The sequence below is a fragment of the Protopterus annectens genome, chromosome 5.part0, assembly GCF_019279795.1.
Source record: "Protopterus annectens isolate FY-2018-M chromosome 5.part0, PAN1.0, whole genome shotgun sequence".
Lineage (NCBI taxonomy): Eukaryota > Metazoa > Chordata > Ceratodontiformes > Protopteridae > Protopterus > Protopterus annectens.
The window spans coordinates 1,278,637,969-1,278,656,458 of NC_056735.1; the positions used below are offsets into that span (position 1 = coordinate 1,278,637,969).

Genomic DNA, 18,490 nt, shown 5'->3' on the forward strand with positions numbered 1-18,490 from the left:
AGAGTATTTTAAAAGTGTCAGGAATCTGTCCCCTTGGATGAGATATGTCCTTTACGGGCTGGGATTCCAAGAGAACAATCAAAAGTATTTTTTGACTCCATCACACAATAATTAGTTCATGGGGTGTGTGCCAGTACAAAGAGCTTTTCTTCCATAGAACAAAATAGGCCAATAGTTAGATTTATTCTAAGGGTTTTCCATTTAGACTTTGGTCACAGTGAGGAAATATCTCAGGATTCTAGGTCTCTTGACATCTGTGATTCTCAAGATACCTCTGGCAAGATTCAACATGAGAAGGATGCAATAGTATCTGAAGTTTCTTTAGTCCAGCACCAACACCGATGATCAGATTCCAGTTATGGGATTTATGAGAAGAAAAATCACTTGGTGGAGCTGGAGTCATGTCTCCTGTCCTTCTCCAAGCAGTCAGTCATTACAGGTGTCTCTGACGTTGCTTGGGAACATTGTCAAGGGGGATGAAAGTGGAAGGTATCTAGAACAAAGATAGACACAAGTGCATAAGTAAAGAAGATTTGCTTGCCCTTTTCAAGGCACTGAATTTTCTGAATCACCTTTGGCCCCCAGGACCACTTCAAAATTGTTTTGGATAGTACTCCAGTGATGTGGTATATAAACAAGCAAGGGGAACCGGCTTTTTACCCTCTGTGCAGACTAGCCATGACAGCTTTACAGCACAATCTCACTCTACAAACTTCCTACATTCCATCAGAGGAAAATTGCTGAGCAGGACAAAGACAAACCCTCACACATGGAAACTACATCTGGGGGTTGTCCAAGAATTAATCCATCCCATCTGTAGGGAGTTCTTCAAGTAGACTTGTTTGTCTCCTCTCTGGACAGTCAGTTGGTAAAATTCTGCTCCAGGACTCCAAGGCCTGGAAGACAGATGTCTTTTAATTTCCTGTACGCTTTTCCACTGATATCCAAGGTACTTTTGAAGATTCCGAAGGAATTCCCTAAGATGATTGTGGTGGCTTCCTTCTGGCCGAAGCTACAATAGTTCTCCTTTCTTTTGGAACTGGCCTGGGGCAGTTACCACAAGTTTCCTCACAGAGTATATCTACAAGAACAGGAGTGTTTGATACATTCCAGCCCCAAACAAATTAAAGTGACTAATTGGATGATGGGGTCTTAATACCTTTCAGGCAACCTGTTGAAGTGCAACAGGTACTAATGGAGGCAAGACGCCTGCTATTAGAAAATCATGTTAACAGTTTGAAAAGGTTTTCTAGTTGGTGCCACCAACATAACCATCTCCTATTCCAGTCTAGCGTTTCTCTGGTTTTATAATATTTGTGTGAGTTACTCCTCTGTCGAGGTTCATTTGTTGGCTATTTCAGCATGTTTGTCCATGGATCCCTCTCTTTCCAGGCATTCCCATATCAGAGTGTTTTTGAAATGGGTATTGCGTAAGAGATATCCAAGAAAACAGGTGGCTCCTCCTTGGGATCTTAATTTTGTGTTAGAGATGCTAACACTTGCTCTATTTGAACCTGCTCATCTGGGCTGACTTGAAGTTCTTACCACGAAAAGCAGTTTTATTGGTTGTTCTGCCCTCTTCAAGAAGAGTTTCTGAGTTGCAAGCTTGTGATTGGACAGCTTTCTCGGATTTTCCATAGAGACAAGGTTTCCTTGAGAACTAGTCATTCTGTTATGCCTAAAGTGGTATCCATATTTACTTTAAGCAGAAGTATCTGTGTCTCTGTGTTCTTTCTTGCACCCCAAAATGAGGATACTTCATATCTTGGATGTCCATTAATATCTTTGGTACTATCTTGTTCATTTCTTGTGAAGGTAAGAAGAAGGTACAGCCTGTGTCAAGGCAGACTATTTCCAAGTAGTTATCTCAGGCTGGTACCTTTTGTTGTTCCCACCACAACAAAACTGTGCCAGGCAGGGTCAGGGCCTTGGCTTCTTCTGTAGCTTTTTGTAAAGGTTTTAACTCAAAGTATTTTAGAAGCAGTAACTTGGTCCGTTGTACCTACTTTTACAAATCACTACTAGTTTATTTCCTTCACCAAGTCACTGTCAGGCTTTGTTAGGTCCATATTACAGGGGCTCCTGGACCCTTCTCCTGCCACCTTCCAGTTGTTCTAAACTGTAATAATCTACTCCTATAGCTTGGGCTACAGCAGCAGTCCTTAATATAAAGCACATAGTACAGTTGTGTAAGTAAACTTAGCATAACAGTGGACATTTGAGTGATCACTGCTACAGTAGGCGGTCTCTGTCTTCATCCCCCTTGTTTTTGGTGTGCTTTTTTATACTAAGGTGTGGACATTTCTTTATTTTGTTCCTAGCCATGTCTTCTCAGGCTTAGCCTCACTTCCTCATTTGACATGACAGCTCTGAAGGGCTTTGTGACTAAACCTACCTTTTTAGTCAGCTCAGCTCGACCTAACAGTTTGGGCATATAGAGGTTGCCCTGAAGGTTTGGACACTGCCAGCTGTTGTATATTATGAATGTTATAACACATATAGCTTAGACTACTGCTGCAGTGATCATGCAAACGTCTACTTTTATGGTATGTTTGGTTATGCATCTAAACTTTATTGTGCTACTCTTATTGCTGTGCTATAATTCTTATACACTCTTCTCCTTTTTTGATGTACTTCTAAATCCTAGCATTATCTCATTATATCTTTAGGCCTATCTGTCTCTCTCCATTGCCATGTTAATTTCCCTGAACCTCTTTAGTTATCTTTATTTACTCACACACTTGTTTAAGCCTACCACTACAGCAGCAGTCAACATATCTATAGTCCTCCTTGATCTATTCCACCCTAAGAATGATCACCACTACAACTAGCTTTTTCAGCCACTACATGGATGCACAGACTTAATTCTGTTTCCTTGACTGCCTTAATTTCCCTAGGTATCTGAGGCAGTGTGACAGTTGCTTCATGTTTATTGATCATCCATTATTATTACATAACACAAAATCCAGCAGCAAGAGATGCATTTATGTACATGAACTGGAGGTGATGCTTCAGATCTTGTAAGGAAACATGCTGAGGTATTCAAAAACAGCCTACTGACGTCTTGTAAGATATGTGATAGTATACTTCAGCCATACATAGCTCTACATAACGTAAAGAAGGATGATGTATTTTAGGAAATGAAATGATATTATATAAAAAAAAGTTATGGGACAATTAAATTGTCAGCAACATTATATAAAAGAAGGAAAAGGCTAAGTATATTCCTTTTTAGCAAACTGGATAAGAAAGAAGGAAAGTTAAGAGTACAGATTGATGCAGAAGGCAATTAAACATATAAACAGGTAGAGATTATGGACATAATGACAAGATCTGTTGATGTCATTTTCATTCTTCCTCAATGTATGGGTCTAGGATCCGACTCAGCCAATCTCTTCAGATTCTTGGATCTGACTCTTGAGCTCCTTCCTTTACCCATAATGCCCCTAACTTGCCAGATTACTGGAGATCTCATTTGCTGCTCTAATGATTTGTCTAGATTAGAATTCTCTCAAGCTCTAGGGTGTCTTGCTAGGTTTTGTGAGTAGATATTTATTTTTTCTTTCTATTTTTTAACATTTAATGCACATTTCTATTTAGCTTTCCTCTAGACCCATTCCCCCAGCAGATTTGAGCTCTTAAATCCCGTCACCCTTTTCCGCAGGGACAGCCAGCCCATAAGAGTTTCCAGATAGTTCCTGTTCAGGAACTCCCCAGCTCTTCCAGTACCTCTCCAGAACACCCCACTGAAGAGGTACACAGGAAGAGAAAGTGCAAGAGGGAGGCACTTAGAGTCCCTTCTGGAATCTTTAACTGAGGACACTGCTTTTGATGAGGGGGGAAGGATTCACTGGGTCCCCACCTAAGGATGTTTCCTTAGGAGACATTGTAGAGATCCTGCACCAGAAAGGTGGTTGGTCCTCCCAAAGCTCTTCCTAAGAGGAGTTGGTGTTCCTAGAAGCCTTCAGGTCTGGCCCATCTATGTCTTGGGATATCCCCCCACCTGGCGGATGACCTTACAGACCTTATCTCCTGTTGGTTGTGGAAAGAACTGGATTCTGTGGAGCCTATCCTCTACCATCTAAACGCGATTTTAGGAGCCCCCAAAAGGCAAGCATTACTAGAATAAGGGTATTCCTGTAGATGCTATGGATGTTGTTCATGTTTCACTGTTGCAGTCATCACTTGTGAGTTATCCCTGCAGGGTAGCCCTCAGCCGGCCCGAATACCAGAGTAAAGGATTTCCCTCCTGCGCTGGCTGCAGGTCGCCATAGACTGAAGTCAGGTCGTCAGTGCTATAAAGAGAGGCAACCTATGCCATTACATCAGTCTTTCTTGCTGTGGAGACTGAAGCAGAAGCAGTTTGCAAGTGCATCGGTCGACCGTTGCCAGAGTGAGGAAGATAACTACTAAAGCTAAGTGCCCCATTGGGGATCTTTTTCTTGCACTTATCCGATGTCCGAAAAAATAAATAACTGTCTCTGCTGTGGAAAACAAATACCACATTGAGACTTTCATAATCTGTGTGTAACTTGTTTAGGCCCAGACCACTACGTCCCCGGGTGTCGGTTCTGTGCCTTATTTAATGCTAGGACCAGCCATAGGAGAGCTGATTTTGTAGCTAAGCATTTCCAGGAGGCTAGTTACCTACACGAAATATCGTCCATCGGTCAAACGACTGCTGAAATTCCTAAAAAAAGAAAAGGAAAAGGATAGACCTCAGAAGGTTAGGCCCACAGACGACATGAACCACAAGTCAGTCAAACCTGCCTTCCACTAGTTCAGCAGAATTCAGTGAGGTGCATATACAGCACCTGACAACAGCTGTAGAGCCATTGTAGGCCTCTACCGAGACCCTTTTGGAGTCCAGTACGCTGCCGGAGCAGACTCTATCACCCGTATTGACGGTCGCCAGCCCCTCGGTTGGGTCCATAGTCGCTTTACAGGCACTGGCTTCCAAGGAGCCTTTCGGATGACCGATGCAAGGCCTAGACCGACAGCCACACTACTTGCTAAAACCACTAGGCCCATCGGATTACTGAGGCCTAAGAGCAAGGTTGCTCCTAGGAAAACTCCTTCCTCAGTGCCCAGTCACCAGTTTCCTCCCACCCAACCGGCCCAATCCCAGCAGCTACTTAGGATGGCTGAGGATTTAATAACCCTCATCAGGAGTAACCAGTCTGCTCAAGCTACCCCAGCCAAAAGAAAAAGAGACCTGTCTCCTGAAGTGCTTTCAGAACCAGAGTAGGAAGACTCTAAATTTCTAGACTCAGACACTGAACAACAAGCCCTGACAGCCTTTGAAGATTCAGATGCTGAGGAATCCATTCCTTCTGCACCCCCCCCCCCCGGAGGACCTTTCTTTTGGGGAAACCTTAAATTCTCTAAGGGAATATTTCCATTGGGAGGCCCAGGACTACCCCCAATCGAAGAAGAGATTGAGGGAGTTCCTGGACTTACCACAACACAAGGCCTTAGTCATTCCCCTATCCTGGATGTGGTGGAGGATGCCTTCCTGGAGTCTGGTCTCACCCCTGATGCCCTCCTTCCTGCACTCAGAAAGCCTGATAGATATTACAGGGTGCCTGACACCCACAGGTACTTGTTCAAGAACCCTACAGCTGACCCAGAGGTCATTATTCAGGGACCCAAGGGGGCTAGAGCCAGTTCCTCCAAAAATCCTATACCCACTGACAAGGAGAGCAGAGCCTTATACCGATGGGGCAAAAAGGTCTACACTTCGGCTACCTTAGCCATTAGAGCTCTCAGTTGCCGATTTCACATTCTTAAGTATCAATAAAACACGGTGGAATTATTAAAGCAGAATATTTCCACCTTACCAGAGAGTAGTACTACTAGAGAACTAGGAGATTTGATCCACTCCACCTCTCAAGTGGCAAAGCATTCCCTGCATTGCGGATTTGTTGCTCTGGAAGCCTCTAGCAGACCTGCAGTTTTGGGATCAGTCATAAGAAGGCATGCATGGTTGAGAGAACAACCTTTGCCTGACCAGGTTAAATCTAAACTTTTGGACGCCCCCCTTGGATAGGAAACAATTGTTCAGCCCTAAGGCAGAGGAAGTGATTAAGAAAATAGAGGGCAAGGCTAAGTCTATGCAGACACTGACAGTCAAAGACGTCCTGCAGGTGCAAACCCCCAGATTCAGCAGGAACTTTCCTACCAAGCACTGGTCCTTTCCTGCCAAACCAAAGCTGTGCCAAGAAAAGGACACAGATAGGCCCTCCAGACAACAGCAGCAAAGCCAGCAAAGGCCTAGACTGTGACCCTCTGCTACTCCTAGACAATGGAGTTCTAAATCCACTCTCTACTCCAAAGACTCAGTGACCCCCCCCCCCTCCACAGACTAGAAGGAAGACTATCCATATTTTTAAACAATTGGCAAACCATCACAACAGATCGGTGGATACTAGACATCATTTCACAAGGGTACAGCTTCACTTTCAAAGAAAACCCCAGATTTTCACGATTCCCAGACATACCTGCAAACCGGAGAACAGAAGCCATCCGCCAAATTTAAAACTATGTGCTCAAGGATCTGTGGAAAAAGTACCAGAGGAACAAGCAGGAAAAGGTTACTACTCAAGGCTGTTCCTGGTACCCAGGAAAGATGGCACCTGGTGCCCCATTCTAGACCTAGCCACATTAAATCTGTCCCTCCAAGTGCCAAAATTTAAAATGCTGACTCTTCAAAAACTCTTAGGTTCATAGGTACATAGGTAGGTACTAGGCTATTGGCCCTAGGGCCTATATAAGCCTAGCCAAAGGTACCCTGGTTTTCGCCACCCAAGAAAATTATTTTCCTGTGCCACTGTCGAGCAGAGCCACAGATGTGATCCCCGGGGTGAATTTCCTATCTCCCATCCAATCATCAAGATTTTTCTTGAGCAGTGCTAATGAGGAGCTTTGTTTGATATAGATAGGTAGTTTGTTCCAGAGTATAGGAAGTCTCTGGGACAGGAATCTATCCCTCCAGCATGTACTGTTTATTGTGGTGACTAGGTTTAGGTCCCTAGAGCGTGTAGCTCGTAGGGATTGGGATTTCTTTAAGTGGAGCATGTCTAAAAGCTCTGGGTTTGTCATAGCTTTGTGTGTTAGGCAGAGATCACCTCTGAGTAGGCAATATGCAACAGAGTAAAGCTGCAGTTTTTTGAGACGGTCTGCGTAGGGCATCTATTTGAGGCCGGTAATCCTCTTTGTGAGGTATTTCTGTGGCCTTTCCAGTTGTTGTAGATGTCTTGTGAGGTACATACCAAAAGGGGCATTGTACTCTATAATGGGTCTATTGAGTGACGAGTAGAGGGGAACAATGACCTCTTTTTTTCCTGGATTAGAAACCTTTTGTGATGAGGTGTGCCACATAGAAGGATTTCCTGACTACTGTGGCGATGTGATTATCAAAGGAGATACTACTGTCCACCTGTGTCCCAAGGTCTCTTATCACAGTTTCGGTGTTAAGTAGACTACCACCTATGTGGTAGTTCATGGGTACTGAGTTTTTACCAAAAGGAATGACAATGCACTTTTTGACATTGAGCTTGAGGCCATGGCTTTGACACCAGGCATCTCTCTCAGCAAGGCCCTTTTGTAGGATGTCCACATCTTTTGGAGTTTTGATTATGGCTCCTAGTTTGCAGTCATCTGTGAACTTCGTTAGCCTAAGACCTTTTGTGTTGGCCTGTACTTCAGAGAAGTAGATACCAAACAGGAGAGGACCCAGGACTGAACCCTGTGGTACTCCACTTTTCACTGTTCTGAAGCTGGATTTGGAGTCTGCTACTTTCACAGTGTGAGTTCTGTCAGTGAGCCAGTTGGCAACCCATCTTGTGACATAGGGATTTATACCTAGTTTAGTGAGTTTATCTATAATTCCAGAGTGGGGGGATGGTGTCAAAAGCCTTGCCGAGATCTAGATAGGCTGTGTGAACCACCGTACCCTCATCTATGGCTTTGCTGACTGCTTCAAAGAAGTCTATCAGGTTTAGGAGACATGATCTGCCTTTTACAAACCCAACTGGGTGGGGTCCTGAGTTTGGAGATTACCAATGTCATTGTTTATAAGTTTCATGATGATACGCTCCATAGCCTTGCAGACCAGGCTCGTTAGGCTAATGGGGCGGTAGTTTCCGGGGTCTGTGGTGGTTCCCCCTTTGTGGAGTGGGATAAACCAGTGTTGGCTCTAAATGCCTGGCTAGTGACCCTTGATCTCAAAGATGTCTCCCTCTGTATCCCAATCAGGGAGTCCTGCAGGAGTTTCCTACATTTCAGAGCAGGCTCAGAGTGCTTTCAATTCTCTGCTCTGCCTTTGGGTTATCTATTGCTCTCAGAGTCTTCGCCAAGTGCCTGACTCCGGTCATTGCCTTTTGCAGACAGCAAAACATTCAGATTTACCCCTACCTGGACTGCCTCATTCAGGTGGACACCAAGAAAAAACTACTGCAGGACCTTTCCTTCATCCAAACCCTCCTAACCTCTCTGAAATTCACCATCAACAGAGAAAAATTCCTTTCCAACCCACAAGACAGATAACCTTCCTAGGAACTCTCCTGGACACATCTGCCCAAAGAGCATTCCTGTGCAGAGAAATAGAGCTTCCTCCCTCTCTACTTTTCTCAGCTAGCTCACAGGATGCTTCTCGCAGCAAGGAAGTTCCTGCAAGCGCTCTGGTACATGACTTCCTGCATCCTGATGGTACCTTTAGCCAGGCTCCACATGAAAAAACTACAATGGTATCTCAGGAACCTATGGTGCCAACACTCAGTCACTGGAGCACCAGCTGCCTCTGATACCCTGCTTAAGGAAGGAACTTTTATGGTGGACAGAAGCCTGTACCCTGAACAGGGGGCTATCCTTCATCGCCATTCCCCAAGGCCAGACCATCACCACCAATGCCTCAGACACAGCCTGGGAGGCTCACCTAGGAGACGTGCACTCAGGGCACCTGAGATCAGGGAGAGTTTGTCCTCCACATCAACCTGAAGGAATTGCTGAAGGTACACAGGGCTATAATAGCCTTCAAGACCCATCTCAGACCAGGAGTTCTCCTGACCAAAACAGGCAATACTACAGTCATGTGGTACATCAACAAACAGGGGGGAACACACTCCTACCCCCCTGTGTCGCCTAGCTATGCTTATCTGGCAGACAGCTTCGATGATGGGTCTGCATCTGATAGCCCAGTACATTTCAGGGAAGCACAACACCCCGGCGGACCACCTCAGCAGAAGTGTCCTGAACCCACACGAGTGGCAGCTACACAATGACACCTTCCAAAGCATCATACATCTCTGGGGAACACCGGAGGTAGACCTCTTTGCAACAATACAAAACAGGCAACTAAATAAATTCTGTTCCAGGGAGTTCCACCCACATGCTTGGAAGGTGGATGCTCTCTCCTTTCACTGGGGCAACCTGTTTGTATACGCCTTCACTCCTTTACCACTGATTCCCAGGTTACTTCTAAAGATCAGGGAGGAAGGGCCAAGGGCTTTCCTCATCACCCCAAACCGGCCCAGACAGCACTGGTACCTCTTACTCATCAGTCTAACGAAGGAACAATCCATGAGCCTGCCTCTAACAGAAAAGCTGATAACCAGAGAAAAAGGGTCAGTACTGCACCACGTCTTCAAACACTCTGCCTATCAGCATGGCTTATACTCCAGAGGTGGATAACAGGCCACTTTTGAGCAAGCAGGTTCTGGACATCATTAAGGAGGCCAGGAGGCCCAGCACCTGGAAATCGTATGCATGGTGTCACAGTAAGGGTGAAAACAGCAGCCATGCCACTCTCACCCTGGCTCTTGACTACCTAGCAGAGCTTGTGCAAAAGGGATTGTCTTACTTTATCAGAATTCATGCCTCAGCTATCTCTGGTCTCTCTCCAGTAGAGCAACCTCTGTTCTCCCATCGCCTGTTAAAACAATTCCTTAGAGGGTGTCACACATTAGACCTCCTAGGAGACACCCACTCCAGCATGGGATCTGAACTTTGTCCTTGAAAAACTGACTTTACTTCCCTTTGAACCAGCTGCCTCAGCAGAAATGAAGCACCTCTCTTGGAAAACTGCATTCCTTCTGGCCATAACCTCAGCCAAGAGGGTATCTGAGCTACAAGCTCTCATGGCCATTTAACCTTTCATTATTTTCCATACAGACAGAGTATCCATTAGGACCAGCCCCTACTCTATGCCTAAGGTGATATCTGATGTGGCTCTTAATCAGGCCATCCATCTTCCTACCTTCTTTCCAAACCCACAAAATAGGGGGGAAATAATTCTCCATACATTAGATGTGCTCAGGCAGCTTAGATACTACTTAGATAGGAACAAGTCTTTCAGAAAGACTGACCAACTGCTGGTCAGCCTCGCCCCTGGGGCAGAGGGGAAACCTATATCCAAACAGAGCATTTCTGCTACTCCTTTTATGGGAAGACACTTCCCAAATCAGTCAGAACTCATTCTACAAGGGCAACATCAACTTCCACTGCCTTCCTCAGAGGCATTCCTACCAAGGACATTTTAGAAGCTGCCACCTGGACATCTGTTCACCCTTTCACAGGGCACTACCAGCTGGCTATTTTCTGCAAATCCAGGGCAGGCTTTGCTTAAGCAGTCATGCAGGGCATGATAGCTTCCATTTAAAGCAGTACAAGCATACTCCCCAGCTCCTTCACTTCATTCCTACAGCCCTACCTTTCAGATTCTTCCCGCAAGTAATGACTGCAACAGTGAAACACAAGGAACATAGTACAGCTGTGTACACTTACCATAAATGCAGATGTTTGAGTGTATTCATTGTTGCAGTCCTGTTTCCCCTCCCACCTTTCCCCCTTTCTATTTCCCATCTAAATCGAAGGCCTACCTTTAGGCCTTCTTGGAAGGGCTCCTAGGGGTTGGGGGCAAGAAAAACTGATGTAATGGTGTCGGCTGCCTCTCTTTATAGCACTGACGACCTGACATCAGTCTCAGGCGACCTGCATCTGATGCAAGAGGGAAATCCTTTACTCTGGTATTTGGGCTGGCCGAGGGCTACGCAGCAGGGATAACCCACAAGTGATGACTGCAACAGTGAATATACTCGAACATCTACATTTATGGTAAGTGTATACAACTGTACTTTGTGGCGGCAGCCACCAAAAAGGAACTAGCTGAACAGAATTCCTCTGTTCATCCCCCTAACAGGGTGTGTAGTGTGTTGGACAGGTTTTAAAAGCACATTTACGCTTCAATGACCTTTGACTTACATTCCCTCAACTACCTGGCACATTTTACTAGATTACAGAGGAGCTTTATACTCTCTAAGTCTACCCCCATGGTCCATGTTGGCAGAGGAGGAGAAAACTTGGTCCTCCCAGCTGGCCACCCTCCAATCTATATCCAATGCATTCATGAGGTTAAATGCTCACAGTGATGAAGGTTCCTCACAGGCCACTGGTTCAGGCATAGCCATAAGGAGATATGCCTGGATGGCACTGTATGATTTTTGCAGAGCCCTTTAAATCCTCTTTCATTATTGTTCCTCTTGATGGCTCTACCCTGTTTAGGTCCACAGTTAAGGACACACTCTCCCACAGTGAGAAAGATGGAAAGACCATGTTGGCTGTTGGAATCTGTTTCTCTACCTTGCAAAGACCTTTCTCTAGGAATCAGTCTGGTGATAAAAAATGTGGTTCAGAAAATCTGAAGGACCTTTTTAGGACTTGTGGGGATCTTTCTCCCAGAGGTAAAGGGAGAAATAATAATGGAAGATGCCATCATTGCAGCAGAGGGGGTCCTCAGAACCAGGGGTGTCGAGATTCTTTCTCAGACAGGCTGTTTCTGCACTCCTAAAACGTGGCCCAACTGTTCTACTTTGGAGGCAGTCGAGGGGCATTTTTCCTTGCACCCAGACACCTGAACAGGAATTACAAGAGATTCTTGGGTACAAAGGATCATAGCCAGAGAATATTTCATTCTCTTTTCACAAACCCTTCACAAAAGAAATGTCTCCCCGATGTTTCTGTCCAGTCAGAGGGAGTTAACAACATTAGAGATCCAAACGCTGCTAGAAAAATATGTCATCATAAAGGTCCCACCAGGCTAAGTTGGATCTGGAATTTACTCTGGGTTCTTTTTAGTGTCAAAAAACTCAGGGGACCTGAGACCTAGTCTGGATCTCAGCCATCTAACTCAATTTGTGAAGAACTCCAGATTCCACATGGTCACAGTTCAGTCCTACAGAAGGAAGACTGGATGTGCTTTATAGATGCAGTCGAAGATATCTGCACTTTCAGCTGAGAGCTTGTTATTACCAGTTCAGAGACCTGCTCTTTGGTCTCTCCACAGCCACTGGGGTGTTCAAATGCATGGCAGTGGTGGCAACTCCTCTCAGATTACATGGATTGAGAGTTTTTCCTTATTTAGAAGACTGGCTCTTTTCTGCACTAACCAAGCATCTCTAAGAGAATGCCAGGAATTACTTACTCCAGTTGTGTCCACTCCTACGGATTACAGAAAATCTTTCCAGGTCTCAACTTCAACCAGTTCAAGTCTTGGAGTTTATAGGACCTCGCCAGGACACAGTCAGACAAATCATATTCTTACCTCAAAGCAGAATTCTTTCACTAAAACTGCATGTCAGACAGATTCTAGAACATCCTTATCCTCCTGTGGTATTGGTTCTTTAAGCCTTAGGTTCAGTAGCTGCAACGATCACTCTATTACCCTTGGCTCACATTCCCATGAGAATTCTCCAATGGACCCTGTCAGTACAATGGTTCATGCTTCGACTTCCATTAAAGTACCCTATAAAGATTTTGTGAACCTGCATGGATTCCCTACTTTGGTGGATGCAGTCCAGCAAGCTTTGTCAGGTATATCCATTTATCTTTCCTTCCCCATGGACAACACTCCACAGATGCCTCCCATTTGGGGTGGCGGGAATTTCTTGGGACAGACTGTTCAGGGTATGAGGTCCCCAGAAGAGACCTATTTACATATCAGTGTCTTAGAGATGAGAGCAGTCCTACTGTCATTGCAGGTCTTTCAGAACTCTCTCTCCCTGTAGGTGCAGTTGCTACTCAGCCAGACAGTATGGCTTTAATTTGGTAACTCAACAAACTGGGAGAACCACATCTTTCACCTTTTGCCAAAAAGCAATGAGAGTTTGTTAGTGGGTGAACTCCTCCAACAGCTTTCTTGTAGCAATGCACATTCCAGAGAAATTCAACATCTTGGCTGTAATGCTGAGCAGATCCATCCTGCTGCCGCATGAGTTGTCTGTCAATCCTGTAGTGACAAAAATGATTATCTGATGATGTTGATCATTCATTCATTCATTCATGACTGATGGGTCTCGGTTCCGTTCTCAGAACCGACTTGGCCAATATAAGAAGCTTGCACCAGCCAAAAAACTCTCGAATTAAGGTTAGCCATAGTGCCCCTCTCCTCATCTCCTCAGATCTTGTTTGCCACATAGAGTGTCAAGACACGTCAGGCCAGCTCAGAAGCTAAGTGTTTCACTTTTTTTCATTAATATTGACTCCTTTGCCATTCTAACCGCTTAGTACTTTTTTACTCTTAGTCGCTTGTACTTTGTGACACCTTTTTCTTCTGTGAGTGAAAAAAATTTTCCTTCCTTTTACTTCACTGGTGTTTTTTAGTACCATTGTTGCTACAGGCCTCTCCCTTTTCTTTACCTTCTGGTAATTTTTTTATACCATTGTTGGTATTCATCTCTCTCCCTTTACCCTTTTGGGTATTTCTCTCATTTATCATTGTTGGTAATATAAAAAAAAAAAAAACCTCCCTTCTGTGAGTGCGTGTATGCAGCAATCATGTCAGACTATCTTTCCTCTGTTGAATTTTTGTTTTGTCATTACTACTTGTTGACTGGGTATTGTTATAATGGCGGTGAAAAAAGGGTATGTTTTTTGTGTTCTTCCATGACGTCAGGTCGTCAGGGGTATAAAACATGCAGCCAATGCCATTTTATCAGGCTTTCTTGCTGTGCGTTGCCCGAAGCAGTTCGCAAGTGCCGGTCGGCTGACTCCTGAAATTTTCATTTTCGAGTTTCAGAAACAAAGTCTTCAACTAAAGCTAAGTACCCCATTGGGGAAACTTTTTCTTGCTCCATACCGATGACAGTAAAATTAATAATTGCATTACTTGTGGAAAGCAAATACCTCATAAAGATTTTCATTCGTACTGTATTCCTTGCCTAAGCCCTGACCACGACGTACCTTGCTGTCGGTTTTGTGCTTTATGTAATCACCGCACTATCTGTCGTCAGTATATTTTTGCCTCTAAATATTTTGGTTCTCTGTTTAATTATCCAGAAATGTCGTCGGTTAGCCATCCGACTACTGGGATTCTGAAAAATTGCAAAGATAAAGACAGAGACAGGCCACCGAGGTCCAAAACTGCCGACGACGCTTCTTCTAATCCTGCCGCCAGTTCGCCGTACTCAGTGAGGTGCTTTCGCAGCCCCTAATACTTCTGATACGCAGGCCTCTACTGAGACCCATTTGGAGTCCGGTATGCCATGAGATACTTCAACTATGGAACCCGCAGATGTCTCTACCTTGGATGGGTCTGGAGCTGCTGTGCAGGCACCGGCTTCTGAGGGTGTATTCAGGCCTACAGACTTGCATATTAAATCGACACCGCCTTCATTACTAAGGCCTAAATATTGATCCCTGTCTAAAAAAACAACGCTCATGCCCCTATGCCTAAAAAGCAAATGATAAAAATGGCTGAAGATCTAATTACTTTAATCAGGAGTAGTCAACCCCCCCCCCCCCCCCAAGAGGCGTAGAACTGAGCTTGTTTATGAATCTTCTGATCAGGATTCTGTTTGTTCTGACTCTTCTGATGACTTGGATTTGTCCATACCTACCTATGAAGATTCTGATGCAGAGGATTCCATTCCCTCTGCTTCCCCTCCTGAGGATTTCTCTTTTGGGGAAACTTTACATACTTTACGGGAGCATTTCCACTAGGAAAGCCAGGAATTTTCTGATTCGAAGGGATTTCCTTCTTCTACCTCAGCATAGGCCTTTGGCTATACCTCCTGTACTAGACATTGTTGATGATGTGTTTTCGGAATCCAGTTTGGCCCCTGATTCCCTGTCTCTGGCTCCTAGTAAACCTGACAGATACTACAGGGTTCCTGAGTCCCACAAGTTTCTTTTCAAAAATCCTGTTGCAGATCCAGAAACTATTTCTCTGTGGCCCAAGGGCATTAAGGCTTCTACTGCTAAAAATCCTACCCCTTCTAATAGAGACTCCAGGGCGCTGGATAGATGGGGTAAAAATGTTTATACTTCTGCAACCTTAGCAATCAGAGCTTTAAACTGCCAATTTCATATGTTAAAATATCAACAGCATATTATTGGATTGCTTAAACAGAAAATTATGTTGATTCCTGACTGTGTGGAAAATAAAGATTTACAGGATTTAATGCATTCTGCTGAACAAGTTGGAAAACATACTTTGCAATGTGGTTTTGATTCTTTAGAGGCCTCTTGCAGGGCTGCTGTTACTGGGTCTGTGCTTAGAAGGCCTGCTTGGCTTAAGGAGCAATCTTTGCCTGATCATGTTAAAGCTAAGCTGTTGGATGCTCCTTTAAATCAGGACAGTCTGTTTGGCAGTAAGGCTGAAGAAGTTCTTAAAAAGATGGAAGATAAAGCAAAATCTATGCAAACTGTTGAAGATTTTTTACAAGTGCAACCTCCAAGATTTAGTAGGCACTGGCCAACTAAGAATTGGTCCTTTCCAGTCCCTTCCAGGTCCTCTCAAGCCAAACCCAGACACAGCAAAAATCCCAGGTTTCAGTCCCAGGGGACTCTCAGAACTAAGCAGTGGGGGGCCTCCACTTTCCAAATCTGGAAAATAACAAGACACCCTCCTTTGGTAAACGGTCTCAATGACTTCCTTTTAAAATTCCCAAGCACTTATCTTTTGACTGCCCCTTTTGGGGAGAAAGATTGCTCTTCATGCAAAGAACTGGGAACTCATAACTCAGGACAAATGGGTTTTAAATGTAGTGTCCCAGGGATACAGATTTCATTTCCACACGTTGCCAGCACCTAACAGGTGGCCAGACCTGCCCCCAAATCAGTGGGCAGAGGCTCAAAAACAAGTACTTTCCCTCTTAAGTTTGGGGGCTATTCAACTGGTACCAGAAGAGGAAAAGGGACAAGGTTTCCACTCCAGGCTTTTCTTGGTACCCAGAAAAGGCAAATCATGGTGTCCAGTCCTGGATCTGCCTACTTTAAACACCTTTCTGGAGATTCCAAAATTCAAGATGCTGACTCTTCACCAATTATTTCCTATGCCAGGTAAAGACGTCTGGTTGGCAACTCTAAATTTAAAAGAAGCATACCTGCACATCCCAATCAGGGAATCTTGCAGAAGATACCTACTCTTCAAAGCAGGCTACCTGCATTATCAGTTCTCTGCACTGCCCTTTGGCTTGTCTACTGCGCCCAGGGTATTCACAAAGTGCCTGGCTCCAGTTATTGCATTTTGCAGGCAAAGAAATATTCAAATATATCCATACCTAGACAATTGTCTAATTCAGGCAGAAAACCAGGGCATACTTTTAAAATCATTTGGCATTTGTAAAAAGGGTTCTAACTTGTCTGGGGAACACCATAAACGAAAAGAAATCACAACTGGTACCCTGTCAACAGATAACATTCCTAGGTGCAAGCTTGAATACAACTGCCCAGGTTGCTTTCCTCATGCCAGAAAAGCAAATTCATTTGGTAACTTACTTCAAACAAGTGGCCACAAAAACCCTGCTGTCTGCAAGACAAATACTGCAAACCTTGGGTTCATGGCCTCCTGCATTCTTTTAATTCCATATGCAAGACTGCATATGAGGAAACTACAGTGGTATCTAAAAAGTCTATGTGGAGTCAACATTGTCACAGCCTGGAAATAATGATTCCTGTCATACCTTGCCTACGCCTGGAGTTCCTGTGGTGCGCAGAGGCCTGCCACCAAAACAAGGGACTTCCATTCACACTACCCCCTGCCGCCCAAACCCTAACTACAGATGCATCAGACTATGCATGGGGGGCTCACCTGGCAGGGAAGTACATTCAGGGCAAATGGAACCCAAATCAAATGCATCTACATATAAATCAAAAAGAAATGCTAGCTGTACAGAATGCTCTGACAGCCTTCAAGGACTACATTCTTCCAGGACAACTAATGGTAAAGATGGACAACACCACGGTTATGTGGTACATAAACACGCAGGAGGGTACACATTCCTACCCCCTCTGCAGACTATCCATGGCATTGTGGAACCACAGCCTTGAGCTACCAAGTGCATCTACAAGCTAAATTCCTGCCAGGAAAATTGAATACACTGGCAGACGGACTAAGCAGAAATCTCATGGACCCACATGAGTGGAAGCTAGAACCACGGATTTTCAACAGCAGGAGAAGCAAATTCTGCACCCTCCGCTTCCAACATTGAACCTTGCAGCCTGGCTAATCACTTAAATTCACCTTATCTTCCCTCAGCAAACCTGTGATGGATGTCATCTTGGAGGCAACGAGACCTAGTACTAGAAAATGTTATGCTGACTAATGGAAAAGGTTCTGTGCCTGGAACCAATCTTTAGGGATGAGCACAGCAGTGCCCAATTTACCTCAGATTTTGCAATACTTAACTGAGAGGCTTCACAAGGGCCTGTCTGTTTCCTCCATTAAAATCCACACCTCAGCTAGATGTTCATCGTGTTTCACTGCTGCAGTCATGACTGTAGGGTTCTCCCCTGCCGGCAGGCAGCCCTCGGTCGGCCAGAATCCCAAAGTCTGGGTCTGGCGTCGGCTATTCAACCATGCTCCCTGACGTCAGAGCGCCGGGAGTACAAAGCTGACAGCCAACGCCATCTTCTCCAGTCTTTCTTGCCGTGCGGTGTTAGCAGTTCGCAAGTGCCGGTCGGCTGACTCCTGATGAATTTTTCTGATATACTTCGGTCCGAAGACTTTCTTCTCCACTCAAAGCTAAGTACCCCGTTGGGGAAACTTTTTTCTTGCTCCACTCCGATGTCAGAAAAAGTTAATTGTATTTCTTGTGGGAAGCAAATACCTCATAAGGATTTTCATTCTTACTGTATTCCTTGCTTAGGAAAACCTATGCCTGGAGCCCCCTTGGGTTTTACCTCAGTCTCCGAACCTTCTGTCCCAACATCAGGGTCAGGTTCTACACTCTCATGTCAGAACTCTCAGCCTGGTGGCCTGGTTAATCCAGGGCCTTTGATTTCTTCTTTACTGCCCAAGCAGGTTATGGATGTCATTTTAGAAGCCAGACGTCCTAGCACTAGAAAATCTTATGCAGGAAAATGGAAAAGATTTTGTTCCTGGATGCAGGCTCAGGATTCTGATCCTCTTCTTCCTAACATTACTTTAATTTTACTTTACTTGACAGATCTCTTACATAAGGGTCTCTCTTTCTCTTCCATTAAGATACATGCC

The 18,490-nt window shown here is 44.7% G+C and overlaps 1 protein-coding gene across 2 annotated transcripts in view; it reads left to right on the forward strand.

Annotated features, from left to right (window-relative positions):
- Positions 1-18,490, forward strand: part of CIP2A (cellular inhibitor of PP2A) — a 2,713,480-nt gene that overhangs the window by 2,316,045 nt on the left and 378,945 nt on the right. The window lies entirely within an intron of this gene.